We start from the raw sequence: 20,443 nt of genomic DNA, 5'->3' as shown, positions 1-20,443 counted from the left end.
TAGGTCCTCTGCTCAGCTATAAGAATTTTGTGTGTGTGTTTTAAGCTGAGTTTTTCCAATAAAGAATGAGTTGCAAAATTGTGTTTTAGACTTTTCTTTAGGAACTTTAGTTCCTCTGTCCAACTGCATCACATTTGACATTAGCTAATTCCCTCATTTGTGCTTTTATAAATCTAAGCTCAAGCTTAAGAATTTCCATTAGCATCCAAATCAAACAGATCAATAACCATTGAAAACCTGGCTTTGTAGTGTGTCAGTTTACACAGTTATGGGGTTCGGAAGTGTCATTTGCAGCAGCGACAGTATTTCGTTTCCATTCAGTGTTTAGATTACTAATTTTGTCATATGCCATCAGTTCTTTAGATTATTCCACTGCTTGATTATTAATATGTCCAGCAAAACATGCAGAGGAATTAGCCGCACTCCGTAAAATAACTAGTAGTTCCACTGGCCATAGTCAACAAACTTCACGCTGCTGCCTTTGGCTGCTAGCCTCACACCTCTGGGATACCCGACTGGCATCGCAGATGTCTTATGCACAATCTGACTTCCCAGAGGCTGCCTAGCCTATTAATGTACTTGACCTTGCTGCTTTACCTACACCCAAAAGTGAATTGTGGATAGTGATGGGGCTGCAGATATCTGGGCAGAATACAAGTGCAGGTACTGGCTGAACGTCTTTCACTGTTTGCCTGAACAACTGCTACTGATCAGGCAGCTAAGCCACATAATGTGATGGAACTCTGGCAACTTTCCAGCAAAATCCAGATTTTCATAAAGACACACATTGCTTTTTACCAAGCACTCCAGTGTTAGGCAAGTGATGGATCTCCTTTGTAAATAACTCCATATTGGCAAGAAAGATCAGTGAAGGCTACATATCATTGCCAAAGGTCCCATTTGAGATGTGAAGGAGGCACTATCAGCAGCTGTTGATTACACTGGAAGCAACTGGCTGCATTTGCTGCCTGTTATCTGAGTTATGAGAAAAGCTTTAGCTAACTTTGACGGCTTTTGAAGATGAAGATGGTTATCTTCACTTAGTAGTTGGAAGCAAAGCTGGTAATTTATAGCAGCCAAAATCAACTCATATCATCTAATTTGGAGACATGCAGAAGTCCTAAATTAGAGGTTCTGTTGACTGTCTGACCATCTCAAGCACAGATTTCTCGATCCGCTCTATCAAATGGAGAATCTTAGAATCTGTTAGATGACAAAAATCTCCTCTGAAAAATCAAAATGGATTCTGTAAACAGAAGTCTTGCAAAATGCAGCTTACTCCATCCATCCATGAACTCCAGAGCACCACAGACAAAGGTGCCCAGGTTGATGCTGTATTCATTGGTGTCTGGAAGGCACCTGATCCGGCTCCACGTTGTCATTTAACATAAAAAATACAAGTTTGCTGAGTATTGGACCAAATTTGCGACATCCAGCCAACAGAACTCAATTAACTATTTTTATGGGCAGAATCAACAGATGTAAAGTTAATTTAGGAGCACCCCAAATGAATGTCGTACAGCCATTACTGTTTACAAAATACAAAAATGTTCCGTTGGTTAATGTCAGAAGCTCCATGACACTGTTGTTGCCTATATGAAGACTGTAGTGAAATGCAGGAAGACCAGCAGAAGATCGACGACTGGTGCAGAGACTGGCTATTGATCCTTAATGTAAATAAATGTAACATATTGTGCATAAACAGACGAAGAGAGCTATTAATATTTGATTACACTACTGGTGATACATCACAGGAAACAATAACAGTCATAGATACCTAGTTGTAGCCATTAAGAATGACATGAACGAGGTGGAATGACCAGATAAAATTGATTGTAAGAAAAGTAGATAACAGATTGATATTCATTGGGGGAAGTATACAGAAGTGTAATTCATCCATGAAGGAAGTGGATTACAAAATACTTGTAAGACTGATTCTTGGGTATTGCTTACCAACACTCAGGGACCCTTACCAAGTTGGATTAAGCTATTGAGAAGCTATTTGAGCCTGTGTGCAAGAGCATTACTGAGATACCCAACAAACTGTAGCAGGAAATGCTACAAGAGATGTGCATCATAGAGATGTTTACTGTTGAATTCCAAGAGAGTGTGTTCCAAAAATAGTCAGTCACTACTTCCTCTCTTTTATGGCTCACAAAATGATCACAACAAGAAAATCACAGGAATTAGAGCTCATATGGATGTTTATTGATAGTAGTTGTTCCTACCCACCATACGCACATGGAACAGGGTAGGATGAAGTTAAAATGATACAAGAAGTATTCTCTGCCTCACACTGTGGCTAGTGGGATATAGACACAGATGTAGAACAGGTAAAGCATGCACTACTCTCAGGAAGTAACTTTCCTGATTAGCAGACTATCAATGAAATGCACATGATGGATTTTTAAGCTGTAAAAACCCCTCTGTGAGGCAAATAAGGCTTTACATTTAGTACAAGTATATTACACAGCAAATAGTGGGACCAGTATTAGCTTCAAAGGGAAATACATATCACACATTAAGAAAGGAAAGTAAAGTCTAATATCAGATAACTGCTGAAGCCCTCAGGGTAAGGACTCAAAGGTACTCTCACTGATTATTGATAATAAAATGCAAACAATATTTAGAATGCACAACTGGTTCAAATCAGAAGTAACAGTAATGTGATCTTATATTACACATGGAATAAACACAACATAGCATGTACAGCAGTGGCAATGGACCTGTAGAATTCAGTAGTGTTTAAAGAGATAAATATAGAGGCAGAATAAGAGATGATCATCTGGGTAAAGATAAGCATTCAGGCAGAAACAAAAATAGTGACAATACTTCTACTACTCACCCATATCAAGTATTCTTTTAATGTGAGGGAAATGTATCACATGTGTTATACAAATGTTCCAATTTCTTAATTCAGTTCAGTGTGAAAAGAATCAGTGAGCCCAAGGCTATTGTAACATCACTGTTCATTAGCACTGAATAAAAAATTAAGAAATGTACGAACGTATTTTTGCTTAATAAGGATATCAAAGAAACAGAAACTACTTGTGCATGCAACATTCCACTATCAGAAGAAGAATGTCAGGAACCTGAAGTGTAAATTATGAAAAATTGCAAGCCACATCCTACATATACAGAAAAATTGTGAGGAAGAGGAACAATTCAGTACCGATACTGAGAAAATACTAAGATAGAGACCATTACACAACAAATTCAAACAAAATCGAATCCTTCCTTAACAAGTAACACTTGACACTGGTGGTCTCAGCTGCCTGAGACTGCAGTTGTGCTTTTTCTTTGTGTGTGTGTGTGTGTGTGTGTGTGTGTGTGTGTGTGTGTGTGTGTGTGTGTGTGTGTGAGGGGGGGGGGGGGGGGGGGGGCTAACACGAGAAATGTAAGGACAGTTCCAACTTACATCTTTCATAATAGCCATGATGGAAAAATTAAGACACGTACAGGTGTACATGGATTTCTGCCAAGAATCTTTATACACACCATCTGCGAAGGTACAATATTTACTCTACACCATTAGGTGACCTGAAGATGACAAAACAGCTGTATTTCTTTACAGTGATATTTGTTAAATTATTTAAGATCCATTTCAATGAGCTGTTTATTGCTTGGCTGTTTTGACATCAGGCGTATTTTCTGTTTCGGCATCAAGAACCACATAAAACACACCAATTCAGTGCTACATAAGAGTACTAGATATAATTATTTCTGTGAAATGGCTAAGACCTTACTGTAACAATTAAGGGGTAGTAATGTAATGAGATTTTCCACTGTGTTTTCTTTATAGCTTTCTTCGTTCAAGAAAAAAAAAAGTACAAAAAAAATCATCTTGATTTGAACTCAACAGTTTCATTCATAAATACAATACTAAACTACTCACCACTGAATTCCTCTCCAGTTTACACTGTGAGAATTATGTAGCCCTATGCCAACTACTGCAGTAATTTACAGTACACACAGCTTGATTGGCACAACCTATGAGTCAGTCACATGATTAAATGGTTACAGTTAAGTACTGCTTTTCTGCAAGTCCATATTCATCCTTCAGACAAAGTCCTCCATCAGAAGTAGAAAACTTACACACATTCATACAAGCACAATTTACAAAGGCATACTGTGACGGTGTCTGACATGAGAAGCAAACTAGCTGTGGTGGGCAGTGGGGCAGATGCTAGAGCTGCCCATGAGAGTATGCATGAGCATCGTGTGGAAGGAGAGGGCTACAAGATGCTGTGCTGGGAAAGGGGGGGAAGCTTTCGTAGGAAAAGGGAAAGGACTACATACACTATATGATCAAAAGTATCCGGACAACCCTAAAAACATATGTTTTTCATATTAGGTGCATTGTGCTGCCTCCTACTGCCAGGTACTCCATAACAGCGACCTCAGTAGTCATTAGACATCGTGAGAGAGCAGAATGGGGCACTCTGCATAACTCACGGACTTTGAACGTGGTCAAGCGATTGGGTGTCGCTTGTGTCATATGTCTGTATGCGAGATTTTCACACTCCTAAATATCCCTAGCTCCACCGTTTCCGATGTAATATGTAATAGGCAGACATCTACCCAGAATGTCACACAGGAATTCCAAACTGCTTCAGGATCCACTGCAAGTACTATGACAGTTAGCCGGGAGGTGAGAAAACTGATTACATGGTTGAGCAGCTGTTCATATGCCACACGTTACGCTGGTAAATGGTCAAATGATGCCTCGCTTGGCATAAGGAGCCTAAACATTGGGCGATTGAACAGTGAAAAAACGTTACGTGGAGTGATGAATCACAGTACACAATGTGGCAATTCGATTGCAGGGTGTGGGTGTGGCGAATGCCTGGTGAACGTTTTCTGCCAGCGTGTGTATTGCCAACAGTAAAATTTGGAGGCAGTGGTGTTACGGTGTGGTCCTGTTTTTCATGGAGGAGGCTTGCACCCCTTGTTGTTTTGCATGGCACTATCACAGCACAGGCCTATACCGATGTTTTAAACACCTTGTTGCTTCTCACTGTTGAAGAGCAATTCGGGGATGGCAATTGCATCTTTCAACACAATTGAGCACCTGTTCACAACGCACAGCTTGCAGCAGAGTGGTTACATGACAATCACATCCCTGTAACGGATTGGCCTGTACAGAATCCTGACCTGAATCCCAAAGAACAACGTTGGGATGTTTTGGATATCCGACTTTGTGCCAGGCCTCACCGACCGACATCGATACCTCTCCTCAGTGCAGCACCGTGAAGAATGGACTGCCATTTGTCAAGAAATCTTCCAGCACCTGACTGAACGTAAGCCTGCAAGAGTGGAACTTGTCATCAAGGCTAAGGGTCGGCCAACACCATATTGAATTCCAGCATTACCGATGGAGGACACCACAAACTTGCAAGTCATTTCCAGCCAGGTATCTGGATACTTTTGATCACATAGTGTAGCTGTGTTGCGGGGTAGAAGATGTGTGTAGTACAGGACTGAGTGTGTGGGGAAGAGGGTTGGCAGGGTGAGGACAGGAACTAGCAAAAGATGAGGCCAGGGGCTTACGGAAATGAAACATACATCGTAAGGAGAGTTCCAATCCGTGTAATTCAAAAAAAGCTGTTCTTTGTGGGAAGAATCCAGATGGCAGACTTTGAAGCAGTTGTTAAAGTGAAGCACAGTGTTGGTTGGCATGCTCAGCAACTGGGAGGTCCACCTGTCTCTTGGCCACAGACGTCGCTGACCATTCATGTGGTGTGAGCATACAGCTGCATAGTTGTCATACCCATGTAAAATTTGGTACAGAGGTTACAGCTAAATTTGTAGATTACATGGCTGCTTTCACAGTTAGCTCTGCTTTTGATGGGCTAGGGGATGCCCATGTCAAAATTGGAGCAGGAGATGTAAGGGACAGGTCTTGCATCTACATCTATTGCAGGGAGATGAGCCATGAGGAAAGGGGTTGGGAGCAGGAATGGGATAGGGACACAAAAGGACACTGCATAGGTTGCTCCAGTCCTTGGTGGTTTTAGGTTCAACACCTCCTTGGTGGTCTTTCAGTGGGTATGTGGAGGATGGTAGGTGACTGGGGAGATAAGGCATTGGAGATCTGTTACTGGAAAAGGATGGGAGATAATTTCAGTCAGTGAAGACCTCAGTGATACCCCTGGCATTTTAGAGAGGGTCTGCTGGTCACTACAGATGCAATGACCATGGGTGCCTACACTGTATGGAAGGAACTTCTAAGTACGGAATGGGTGGCAGCTGTCAATGCACAGGTATCGTTCGTGACTGGTAGGTTTGATGTGAACAGAAGTTCTGATGCAGCCTTCTTGAAGATGGAGATCGACATTGAAGAATGTGGCTTGCTGAGCTCAGGACGACCAGGTGAAGCAAATGGGGGAGAAGATGTTAAGGTTCTGGCGGAAAGTTAGTATGGTGTCCCCAGCCTTGGTTCAGATCACGAAGATGTCATCAATACATCTGACCCAGTTGAGGGGTTTGGGATTCTGGGTGGTTAGTAAGGATTCCTCTAAATGGCTCTTGACTAGGTTAGCAAATGGTTCAAATGGCTCTGAGCACTATGGGACTTAACTTCTGAGGTCATCAGTCCCCTAGAACTTATAACTACTTAAGCCTAACTAACCTAAGGACATCACACACATCCATGCCCGAGGCAAGATTCGAACCTGCGACCGTAGCGATCGCGTGGTTCCAGACTGTAGCGCCTAGAACCGCTTGGCCACTCTGGCCGGCTTAGGTTAGCACTGGATGGTGCCATGCACAAACCCATTTGGGAAGTAATTGTGTGAGCAGATATAGTCCGACATGGTGACCAAGAAGGAAGTTGTAGGTTTGGAGGCAGTCAGGTGTTGGCAAAGGTAGTGTTCAATGGCAGCAAGGCCATGAGTATTGAAAACATAATGGGAGGTGGCATAGACAGTGTCAAGCAGTGCACTGACTGTAAAAAGAACAGGAATTAAGGAGGGGGATTAGTGGAGGAAATTATTGTTGGTGTCTTTTATATAGGAGGATAGACATATATCTTAATATTAAGGTCTGCCAAGGAGGAGGTGACCATGAGAAAAAGGTTGAATAACCAACAACAGGGTAACATTCTACAAGATGAAGCATAAAGAGCCCAAAGTTTGAGTGTGGTAGTGTAGCTGGAAAATATGAAAAAGGAAAACATGTAAGGCTCAATCTACATATAATGTTGGTCACTGAAGTGAAATGGAAAGATGATGATTTCTAGTCACTGACATGTTAGTATGAAGGACATGTTTGAAATTGTACAATCACAATAAAAATATAGCTCTTACAAAGTAGACACTATGCCATAATTGTGTGTTCAGCACCTACTGTCATATTCTGTTAGATTTTGTTTACTCTTTCATGAGCAGTGTATATTGACAGTATTTGTAATAAATTTCAGCTATTTTCAAGTTTGTTTGTGATCACAACCTCAAAAACTCTAAAGTTTAGAGACACTGAGTCTCTTAACATTCTCAGTTTACAAATAGCATCAAGGAACTCGCAAATTTTATCCCATGTTTTACTCTTATTACAAAAGAAATAATTTTGTTGGTGTTAATCACTGTTCATAAAGAGAACTCATCTTTGTAACATTCCAGATACAGAAGTTAACATGCTGAAGAGGCTATTCTGGCAGCCACTGAAGAAACAGGGTGCAACCAAGCGCAGAATTGCTGTACATTAGAACAAATGATGCCTGTCCTCTGAGGCCATATTCTGATCATTAAAGTGACTGGCAGAGGAGGTGTTTAAGACCAGCTTTGCTCACAGAATTTCAACAAAGCTTGTAATCTGCAGCATAGTCCCCACAATTCCATACTCCATCTTGTCCTGGTTCCCAGTCAGATGGAACACTTGAACCAGGGACTTAGTTTTGTGTCACACTATGTTGCAACTTCCTAGATATGTGCTACAGAGTGGAGAACTGTAGGGTTCACCTAGGTAGGTGAGGTATGAATTACACATCAAAACCTGATATCACAGTAGCGGAGTGCACATGATGTGCAAGCAAGAAATTTTTTCTCCTCAACTGGGTGAGTATCTAGTCTCGATAATGATGGCTGTAGAAGAGCTCATTTTAGTGTAAGATCCAAATCATTGCACCCACAGATGACGCTAGAATTTACAGCAAAGTGCCAAAGTTTGAAACTCCTAAAAAGCAACGGAACTCACATAATACGAAGCACAGACAACTGGCTCAATTCTGAAATTGACAGCAATAAAATTTCTGGGGCAAATCTAAGTACACACTGAAAGCACAGGCTAATGTAAAATTGAGGTAGTGTATTTGTTGAAGTAAACAAGAAGCTCAAATCTAGAAACTGAACTTGCGTGAAAGAGCGTTTGATGAAGATTCAGTATCAAGGTTGCACACAAACTTGAAACTGGATCTTTCTACTTACCATCAGACTCAGTGCCCAGATGTAACTGAAAACTTTAGAGAAAACAACATCTTTCTAGAATGTATTTTCCCAAAACATGGTGTCATCATTGGAGGAGACTTTAATCCTCCAATAATTCTTGGGATCATGACGCATATGTTAATGATGGATGTGAGAAGATCTTCTGTGAGGCAGTACTAAATGCCTTCCCCAGAAACTACCTCAAACAGATATTTCAGAAGCCCACTCACGATTAAAATATATAAGATCTGATGGCAACAAATAGAACTGACCTCTTTTAGGATGTCCACACAGGTATTAGTAAGCACAATGCATTATAGCAACAAAGATTACCAAAGTATAAAGGGGGAATCAAAACAAGTAGAAAGATTTCACATTCAGCAACCCAGATAAGGAGGATGTAACAGCACTATTGCTGAAGTTTAGAAGAATAGCTTAGCAAGCACTGTACATAGAACAGTTTATGATGGGAAGCACTCTCTATGGCATATAGTGCCTGTAAAGAAACTTAAAAACCACCCACTTTAAATGAAAAGTTTTAACATTACACTTGACCACAACCATTAGGAACATAAATTGAAAATAAATTTTCTGTAATCAGTCATATACATTAAATTATACTTTAAAAAATAAAGATGATGTGACTTACCAAACGAAAGTGCTGGCATGTTGATAGACACACAAACAAACACAACCATACACACAAAACTGAAGCTTTCGCAACCAACGGTTGCTTCATCAGGAAAGAGGGAAGGAGAAGGAAAGACGAAAGGATGTGGGTTTTAAGGGAGAGGGTAAGGAGTCATTCCAATCCCGGGAGCGGAAAGACTTACCTTAGGGGGAAAAAAGGACAGGTATACACTCTCGCGCGCGCACACGCACGCACGCGCACGCGCACACGCACACACACACACACACACACACACACACACACACACACACACACACACTCTCTCTCTCTCTCTCTCTCTCTCTCTCTCTCTCTCTCTCTCTCTCTCTCTCTCTCTCTCTCTCTCTTCAATTTTGTGTGTATGTTTGTGTGTGTATCAACATGCCAGCACTTTCGTTTGGTAAGTCACATCACCTTTGTTTTTAAATATATTTTTCCCACATGGAATGTTTCCCTCTATTATAGTCATATCATTAAATTATACTTTCCACTTTATAATCCAGAGGATTAGACCTCAGTCATCATGATATTAATGTCAATAAGTAAGTCATGGAGACTTCTGTTCAAGTAAAGGAAGATTAGTGTTAAACATCCCCATGACAACAACGTCACCAGAGACAGAGCACAAGCTCAGATTAAGGAAGGATGGGGAAGCAGATGAGCCACGCACTTTCAAAGAACCATCTCAACATTTGCCATAAACAATTTAGGAAAATTATGGAAGATGAACTGTCGTCCTCCCAAACAAGTCCAGAGTGCTAACTGCTGCGCTATCTCACTCGGTCTGGCCCCAGCAGTCAGCATGGTGGTCAGTTGTGAGCGCTGCATTTGCATGAATGTGTGTGTGTTTTGGGGGAATGGGAGGGGTCTATTTTGGAAGAAAGCCTTCTGGCCGAAAACTTGTAAGTGTTCAGTAGTCTTTTTGTTGTACCTGTCTGCAACTCAACATCTCTGCATGTGGTGAGTAGCAATCTATTCTTTACATAACATTGTCACTCAATATTTCTGTTTATATGGCTACCTGAAGAGCTGTGTGTATTTCATTCAAATGAACAAATAGGAATAAATACACTGCTATTAAATACTTTGCTTTTCAGAGTTTACTATCTAAATTCATTTGTAAGTTACTGATGATTTATAGAAGGTTTATTCCATCTTCAAATTTAAAAACAAGGCAACCGATGTCAAAGGAAAGTAAGGAAAGATGGAAGAAAGATTAAAGTTTAACTTCCCTTTGAAGACAAGATCAAGATCATTTGACACAGCACAAGCTTGGTTTGGGAAAGTAAATTGACCATGCTTTCTTCTTCTTATTCCAAGGAACCATTGGAGCATAAATATTTTTTTTTTAAGTAATGCATGGGAACTACAGAAGCCTACATCTGAAATGGCTGGATAAGCTCCAAAATTTGAGTTCAATGTCTTAACACTGTGTCACTTCACAATACAGTAAACTGAAAGACCATCCACGTAAAGGACATCTCAAAATGGCACACACTGACAAAAACACTCAGGTAAAGCACAATATACTACTGGATGATCAATTAAAGATGGATGAAATATGCAAACCAGAATAAACACTACAGTACATTTTTACAAAAAAATGTGTATTATGAGATGTCTGAAATAAGTTAACACAAAAAATGTTCAGTGACTTTTAAAAAACTCAAATGATTTTGTGGGTTAATTTGTTAACATGTATGAGATGTTACTTTCTCTCTTCATGGTAGAAATAAAACAGCAATTAAAATAAAGAACACCACCAAATTTTAAATGCACCTGCCAGATATGTGACAAGTGTTTTATTGGATGCATACAAAATTATTCTTATTGATTACCCAGCAAAAAGAAATTAACTCACAAACATCAGAAAAGTATTCTGATCCAACTAAATGATAAATACAGGAGGAAAGTATCGTATTGGGGAAGAGGTGACTCAATCAAAACTTAAATAGTGGTTTCCTAATGGACTATATTTTACAAAACCAATACTGATTTGCGCACTACTAGATGAAAATTCTGAAATCAACATTTTAATGGCAGATGTGTTATGCAGGCTTTCCAGAGTTAGGTGGGGACAGGGCTATGCAACACATATGAAGTTTCAGTATTTAACTATTTACACAGCCAGCTTTCTTCATTACACTAACAACTTTCTGATAGTGAGTTTCAGCCAAGCCCACCTTCCTGCAGTTTCTTTTCAGTTAAACATATTGTATATTCAATTGTTCCAGTAATCTCCATTTCTTCATTTTTACTTACTTATCCATGGCTTGGGCCTTTATTTACACCAAGGAAAAATTAGTGGTACAAATCTTTCCACATAACAAAAGAATGGAACTGCTTGTTTCTACCTACATGTGGAGTGTCAATTGTACAACAATATTTAGAACAATTAACTCTGTCTTCTTGAAGTTGATTTTCTTATATGTGATGCGTTGTTCTTGATTTTGTTGCAAACACAATTCTGTAATACATACTGTTCACTTACCAAGTGCAACCAAATTTAAAACTGATTTGTCACCGAATATAACTTACCTTTCTCTCAACTTAGATTTAAGGCTGTTTGAATATCAAACTTTTTTAACTACTTTCTTGTAGAATGAAACCCTTGTAAGACTAACATTGACAATAACTGTCTTGCACAGCATAGCAATTTGTTGCTAGGATTAAAAGTGTCAATTGCAAACTACTGTGCACTGTGCCATGTGCAGTGCACGGTCCATAATCAACTGGGTATTTCAGACGTGATGGTCAATATTCAGGGATATGACAGGAATGGTCATTCAAAACAAAAAAGTCAAGTAAAAATGGGCTCTAAAATGCATACCTTAAGAGCTATGAGCAATTCTTGATCTCTGATACTGTGAAACAAATCTCTTCTACTGCAAGCTCTTTGTTTTCCATATCTTGGTACGTGGTAGTACGGGTCAAAATAAGGAAAAAAGTTCAGTAAATTTGTGCTTTAAAATGCATACCTTAAAAGTTATGAATACTTGTTCATTAGCAGAGTTGTTTTTCAAAGTAGCGAAGATGAACAATTGCTCATAACTCTTAAGGTATGCATTCCAGAGCAAGTTTACTTGACCTTTTTGTTTCGAATGATCGTTCCTGTCATATCCCTAAATATTGACCATCACTTCTGAAACACCCTGTGTAGCAGTCATCAAATAAAATGTTGTTTTAACCCAAATATTCCCTTAACTTCCTCTAACTTGTAATGCAGCTCACAGTACTATGAAGTATACTTACCGTTTAGTGCAGAAACTAAAGCAGGGGGCCATTTCCTGTATACATGAAGTAGGAACTACCTCAAATCATTGGTATACAAATCAACAATACATATTTGTTTGCCCCTTGTCCAAGGTTGTTATCATTTGCACAATATTAACTGGAAATATTAAAACTGTCTCTCAACACCAGGAGCTTTCAGATATGTGTAGTTCTACCATATATTCACATCTTTTACAAGCTTATAGACATATTAGTCACATTAAATTTTAATGTTGCTAATGTGATCACACTGCCACAAAACACACTAATTTAAAGAATAGTCCACTTGATAGAACTGTAACTAAAACACAGATACACATAATGTAATGGGAATGGAACACTAAAAGTAATTGACCAGTGATTCATTTGTTTCATCTTGTGTACAGTAGACTCTCACGGACTAGTCTGATAATGTATCGCATATAGTCAAAGCTTTTAATGGTAATCTTCATTTTAAGGCAACTTCCTGACAATGAAATGTCAAGTATGCTTGACACTCCTACAGTAACTTACAAATAGATTCAGGTGTATGTACCAGATGAATGGGAAATATATAGTGATAATAATGTATTAATAAGTGAGAAGAATTTTCTTTAGAGTTACGTGAAGAGAGCCCACTCTGGAACAGGTTTTCAGTAATGCTCGTATTTTAACAGCTACCTCATTGTTATTTTCTTTGCTGCTCTACTACACTGGTACTGAAATTTTGGAAAAAAGTTGTGTATAAAAATGTATCAAATACCCACCATAGCACCTAAGTTGCAAAATAGCGACTGTCATGAGCATTGTAATGCGCCAACAGCTTCGATTTCTATGTAACAAAAGCTCAACTGAAGGAGCATGCTGGCAGTGCTAATCTTATTCTTTTAATTTTTCTAGAAATAAAAGGGTCTGAAACTATCTGAAGCAATTTTATTCTGCATCTATACCCATACTTTGCAAATAACTGAAGTGCACACCAACTGTACCATGCACATCCAATATCCAAATAAGTTCCAGGACTGATTTTATTCCTGGTGTATAGGTAAGCAACATCAACACAATAACTACAGTGGAGGTTTGAACAAAGACCTGTACACAGGAGACATGCAATCTACCAGTCAGTTGTGAACAGGCAGTTTTAAGTAGTGTTCTTGAAGCTGTAGTACGTCAACATTGTTGTGTCACACACTGTAATGGAGTAACAACTTTAAATCGTGTTTAATATCCAAAACGTTTTGAAGATGAGAAAACTGTGTGCAATGTTTGTCCCATACACGTTTACTTCTGAAAAAAGCATTGCTGCATGGACACCTGCCATAACTTGATTGAAATGCAAATCACGGACAATTCTTTTATGGAAAAACTCTGCATTGTCAATGGGACTTGATGTCAATGCAAACCTATTACAAAATGACGAAGTGGAGAAATTCACATAAAGGGTCAACACTGATGACATAACAGATATACCTGCCAATGTGATGTGTGAGCTGAACAACATCACGAAGGAGAACATTTCTGACAGTTTCGCATGGTCATATTAATATTCTGAGCATTGTAGTCCAGTGGGGGAGGCTATGAAGAACAACTGAAGCATTAAAACCACCGTCTTAGCTTGCGCTCTCGCTCTCTCTCTCTCAATTAATCCAGTCTTGAAACTTTTGGGGCTCACAGGGTAGTAGCGTTTCTTCTCATTCTTCACTTATGGAGCACAAGAAGAGTTACTGTCTAAATGTCTCTGTGTCCAATGTAATTCATAATCCCTATGGGAACAATATGTAGGGGGCGTACTTAATTCTGATTCTTGAAACTTTGTAAGCACACTTTTCAGGATAGACAGCATCTATCCTTTACCACCTGTCAGCACAGTTTTTTCAGTATATCCATGACACTATTCTGCTAATCAAAACAAACCTGTGTCCATTTGTGCTGCCTTTCATTGTACATGTTCCATTTCTCTTGTCTGAAAACATTTTCACAGAATCCTACTTCAACAATATCAGCAGTGAAGTGATATCATTTGTGTTGTTGTTGTGGTGGTCTTCAGTCCTGAGACTGGTTTGATGCACCTCTCCGTGCTACTCTATCCTGTGCAAGCTTCTTCATCTCCCAGTACCTACTGCAACCTACATCCTTCTGAATCTGCTTAGTGTATTCATCTCTTGGTCTCCCTCTACGATTTTTACCCTCCACACTGCCCTCCAATGCTAAATTTGTGATCCCTTGATGCCTCAGAACATGTCCTACCAACTAATACCTCCTTCTAGTCAAGTTGTGCCACAAACTCCTCTTCTCCCCAATTCTATTCAATACCACCTCATTAGTTATGTGATCTACCCATCTAATCTTCAGCATTCTTCTGTAGCACCACATTTCAAAAGCTTCTATTCTCTTCTTGTCCAATCTATTTATCGTCCATGTTTCACTTCCATACATGGCTACACTCCATACAAATACTTTCAGAAACGACTTCCTGACACTTAAATCTATAGTCGATGTTAACAAATTTCTCTTCTTCAGAAACGATTTCCTTGCCATTGCCAGTCTACATTTTATATCCTCTCTACTTCGACCATCATCAGTTATTTTGATCCCCAAATAGCAAAACTCACTTACTACTTTAAGTGTGTCATTTCCTAATCTAATTCCCTCAGCATCACCAGACTTAATTCGACTACATTCCGTTATTACATCGTTGTTACAACAATAAATTTTCTAATTATTTTATATAGTCTAATACAAATTCCTAAATAATATCAACTTGATGGAACCCCTACAATACCTGGTTTAACTGATCAGCTATGAAACTGATTTTCCACTAGAGTTGTCCTATATATAAGTTCATTTGCTAACAAAACTTTACATGTTCATAACAATGGCAATTACTCGGAGCTTTTTTTAGGATATTAAACCCCATCCCACATACTAAAAAATACAAAATAGTGCCAAATTATGTAACAGTACTTTCATCTGGAGCAATGCTTCACTTCACACAGTGGACAACAATGAAAACTCAGTTATTTCACTCCTTAGTAACATGAACTTGTACACAGTTATAGGTGAATCGCTGAGGGTGTTGAGGGAGTACAAGGTGAATACGTCTCCATAGATGACAAATTGTTCATCCTGAATCAATACACAACATCAGAAACAATAAAATTTCATTACAAACATCTGCATCTTTAATTAAGTACCTTCAAGTAACACATTCAAAATGTAAACAAATTTAATTTTTATTAAATGTCTCACAATTGTATTATCATCATAAAGACAAATGGTATTAGTCGACCACAATATTACTGCACCTGGGAGTGAGGACGCTTCGATTGGCTTATCATGAGTTTTTATCGTGGTGTGTCATGAGGACATGGTGAACCACTTGACAGTAAATGCACAACTGTCTTCAATCATTAACAGTGTGATGTGTTTTCCTTAGTCACCACAGTACGTGTTTACTCTAGCATCACTGCGTGTTACCAAAAAGGCCACTGGACGCCAAGTGCTATAATATTGTGGGCAAGTAATACATCATGCTGGCATGGGTTGTTGAGAAAAAAATCTTAAATAGTAAAAGTGGTGAACAAACCATGCATGCAAACTAAGGGTACAAAGTACATACAAATGTCATGCTGTCAATAAGAAAAATGATATGAGGCTAATAAGTAACAAAGTCAAAAATAACTTTGAATTTGTAATTTATTTATCATCATCCAAATATTACAAGAGATTAGAATTAATGTGTTAAAGCTAATCATGTAGTGAAGCTAATGTCTTAATCTAATCACCAATCTATAGTTTTCATTGCACAATATTATTTTCTAGTTCACAATTATAACAGTGAAATTAATTTTAAACTTAACATTAAGAAGTACAAGTAATAAGTAGCTCTTTAAAGAAGTGAAGTGGTTTTTTTCTCTAATGTTGGCACTCTACTACTTTTAACTGTTGCTCTAAGAACACACTATTATCTAAATGCTCTAATGAATGTAAGTAAAAATCCAGAACTATAGCAGCAAATTGCTACAATGGAAAGAGTTACTATATATACTACTGGCTCCAAAAGCTTGAGCATTTCTGTATCTTTCACATGCATTTTGACCTACCACCATTAGGTGAGTAGATTTTTTATCTAAACATATTATATTTTCAAATGTTGGTTATTTCTGCTGATGTATGTAATACTTTTGCTGTTGATGCAGTTGTATTTGTGTTTCTTATACAGTGTATTTACGTAAGACCTTTGCAACAATATTACTGAAGTCTGTAGTACTGGAAGAATGCCAACTTTTTTCTGACAATGTAGGTGGCAATTTGATCAGAGGTTTCCATTTACTAATAGTATTGCTATAGTTTGTTTTTAGTTTGTGGCCAGAAGTATTTCTCATTTGACTATCTACACCTTTAATTTTTTATTTGTACATTAATTTTATAAGCACACACTAATGAACAATGCTCAATCATTTTCATCTTCTCACACACTACTTCTAGTGGAATATCATTGGTGTTATAAGCAGAAATGTGTAGCATAAGCTGTGATATGCCCATGAGGAAGTGAACAGGGGCAGGCAGGCAAGTACCCCTTTCATCACCCACTTTAAAAACAGAGCTGCGTCAAATGGCACACACTTGTTAACTTGTGGCTATAGGAACTGGTTTCCATTCCTGTCAGCAACACATCTCATGATGGTTTTGTCAATGCCTTCTGAAACACTTCAGCATCACTGTTGCTACTACCGTTACACTCACTGTTGTTATTACTGCTTACCTATAAACTAATAGTGAACTGGTTTGTCATTGTCATGGCAATACTTTCACTATACGGTAATTAAGTTACTGATACTGATTTTTAGGTGTTCAACAGCATCGTTATCAGCACCCTTGCCAAATATGACTGCACGATTTAAGCGGTCTTCTTGGATAAATGCCCATGGTACCACATATACATATGTAGATGTAGATATAGATATGACACTTCAACAACTGTCTGTCAATGACAATACACAAAGCAACTGATTATCTATATAATAAAAAGAATACTAAGAATTACTCATGGGTGCTAGCACGTCTTCATACACATTCATGCACTTCCCTCTTACTTTAATAAAACTATGTATCAGTCAAGATATAAACTACTAAATAAGACAAGATAATATAATGAAAAGGATAGTTGGTACTCACCATATAGCATTCTGAGATGCTGTCACAGATAAGCACAACAAAAAAGACTGTCAAATAAATAAGCTTTTGGCAAAAATGGCCTTCATTGGAATTACAAATCTCTCTCTCTCTCTCTCTCTCTCTCTCTCTCTCTCTCTCTCTCTCTCTCACACACACACACACACACACACACACACACACACACACACACACAATAAATGCAATTCACAGACGCGACCACAGTCTCCGGCTGTCGAAGCCATACTGGCTTACCCACGAAGATTGCTAAATTTATACATTCATATTCTGCAAGGGTGCTGATAATCATGCTGTTGTGCACCTTGAAACCAGTAATACTGATTATCATATAGTGAAGCCATTGTCATGTTGATGGCAGACCAGTTCATAATTAGTTTACGAGTAAGCAATAATAACAGTGAGTCTGGCCTCGGTAGCCACAGACAATGGTCATGATGTGTGTGTGTGTTTAATTCCGATAAAAAGCCTTTTTGGCCAAAAGCTTATTTATTTGACAGTCTTTTTGTTGTGCCTACCTGCAACTCAGCATCTCCTCTGTATGGTGAGTATCAACTATCCTTTTCATAATATTGTCATTATTCCATCCTGGATTTCCCCTTGCTTAAATAAGACAAAAATTAGCTAAAAAGTGTGAAAGTTTTTTGCCAGGTACATGTGTGTGGCTGACAAAAAAATTTAAAGAAAGGGGAAGAAACGGGGACTATCAGAATACGCAAATGTTAGGTAACAGTTTTATCATGGATGTCAAAATTACTTTAATAAAATGTGAGTGACACTTTATACATAAACACATTTATTAGAACAGAAATGAACACAAAGTCAGAATTATAACATTACGATTCAGATAATCATGGTGGGTTTTATCACTGACTAAAAAAGGATGAACTCTTAACTCAGACACATTGAAGTAACCAATCCATTAATTCTTGAAGGAATCCTGACAACACACAAAACCTTAATACTATTTCCACATTTCTTTCATAGTAATTTAAAACAGAGGGTGAATTGTTATTAAAAAATTGCCGTCTTCTTGTAAAATACGATATACCAACACTGGCATGCCACTATGACTGCATAGACATTTTGCCTGTGTCAGAACAATGCCCTATTCTCACTTATGTTAAAGTTGTTTCTTTTCACCTGTGACAAATGATGTTCATCATGGTAAAGCTGTTCACTTCATGAGTCTCTTATTTTGTACCTCTAGCTACTATTTGCCCATTGCCACCTCCCCCCCCCCCCCCCCCCACACACACACACACACACGTAAACAACTGCTACATTTCAGTGCACATCTAAAACTTCGTAAAAGGCTATGTTAAAAATAAAATTTGGTGTAGTAGATTTCATGTACTTCATCAAATTTAAAAACAGTGTTGACCTCACTATGTGTGTGTAGGGGGAGGTGGTTAAGATAGCAATCATACAGGCATAGGAAACTGAACATTTGTTTGACTGACTGCAGTGTTGTGAAGTTCCCGAAGGAGGGAGGATGGGGGGGGGGGGGGGGGGTCACAAAAAGCTGGTAGTATTAAAGACTCTGGGTGGTGAGAACAGCAGCTGGGCCATATTTTGCTATGTGATTTAATGGAAGTTGGCTAGTGCATTCTGGGCCAAGATGATATTTTCAAGTACTTCCACAGGTACTTCCGTCTTTCTGGAGCTTGCCAAGGAGTCAAACCTGATTAAATAAAGCATATGAACGTATTTTGTTCAGAATGCATCACTCTGGTTTGAAACCAATAGCTTTTTCAATCTAGGAACATCATTTCAATTTTGTTTTCTCTATACATGACACTGCAGATAACATATCTGAAGAGCAAGAGTCAAGTTTCACATGGCAGAGGTTTTCAGAATCCATGCTGATTTCCATGGAGAAAGTTACTTTGTTGTAGGCCTGTCATAATGTTTGAAACAGAACATGCACTAGTACAGTATTCTAACACAAATTTATGTGAATAACACAGGATTCAGTGCTACTTGCTTTTCCAATCATGGCACATCTCTCTGCTCAAAGCACCAGCAGTAAATTATGGTAAAGAGTGCACACAATTAAAAAATTCTGTGTAGAACTTCCAAAAAACTGTGAGAATTAAATTTTTTGTTTTCATGCAACATGTATATTTGAAGCATGTGCAACAATTTGCTTACATCAATGTGGTATTCAACCATGATAAACCCACGAACTAGAGCAGTCTTTGAACTTTTATGCGTAAAACTTCGAAGAACATTCTAGTTTGTTGGGAAACAAAGGGCAGCATTTCCTGTTGATTGATCTTCTGAGCATTGGCATGTAGTATTTTTGCTGGTCACCTCTGGAAGCGTTTTTTTTTTTTTTTTTTTTGCAAAATGTGTCTTTAAGAGTTGAATGGATACAAAATTTTCCCAGTTTTGAGCTCCTTCTACAGGATCTCAATTTACAGCAGTACAAAGCAACTCCAGCACCTCCCCCCCCCCCCCCAATCCCCACCCCCAAACACAAACACACAAACACAGGTCAGTACATGTGTTATTTTTATACTGCTCTGTTTCACGGGGTTATGAAAACAGCGTACTATCGAAAAAGAACAAAATGTCTGAAGGTTAGACGGACGTGGTATTTTGATTGATTTCATGTGTCCATGAGCTTGTGACATATTCTTTGCATACAACATATACTGTTGCTAAAAAAATAATTTAAAGGTGATGGCAGAGCATAAAGTGTTTGACATGCATTTACATTTTGGTTGTCCATGAACAAAGACATGTAGATACAAAAAACTAAAAGAGCTAAGTTCACCACTTCACTCTTTCAGGTGTTCTCGGCTGTTAGATGTGTCTGAGTTCTTTGTTTTTCAGTTATTACTGGAAGAACATTTAATGTAAACTTACTGGTAAGTGACAACCTCCTACTAAACTCTTC

The 20,443-nt window shown here is 38.5% G+C and overlaps 1 protein-coding gene and 1 long non-coding RNA gene across 11 annotated transcripts in view; both read right to left on the bottom strand.

The window, feature by feature from the left end:
* Positions 1 to 20,443, bottom strand: part of LOC124612900 (MAGUK p55 subfamily member 7) — a 269,487-nt gene that overhangs the window by 236,104 nt on the left and 12,940 nt on the right. The gene's annotated exons all lie outside the window — the stretch shown is intronic.
* On the bottom strand, positions 16,024 to 18,783 carry LOC124612902. The gene is made up of 2 exons (XR_006979581.1): positions 17,684 to 18,783; positions 16,024 to 17,622 (listed from the first exon to the last, which is right to left on the bottom strand). It is a non-coding gene; the product is annotated as an uncharacterized LOC124612902 (long non-coding RNA).

The sequence above is a fragment of the Schistocerca americana genome, chromosome 4, assembly GCF_021461395.2.
Source record: "Schistocerca americana isolate TAMUIC-IGC-003095 chromosome 4, iqSchAmer2.1, whole genome shotgun sequence".
In the NCBI taxonomy this organism is placed as follows: domain Eukaryota; kingdom Metazoa; phylum Arthropoda; class Insecta; order Orthoptera; family Acrididae; genus Schistocerca; species Schistocerca americana.
This window is presented reverse-complemented; position numbering and strand designations above follow the sequence as displayed.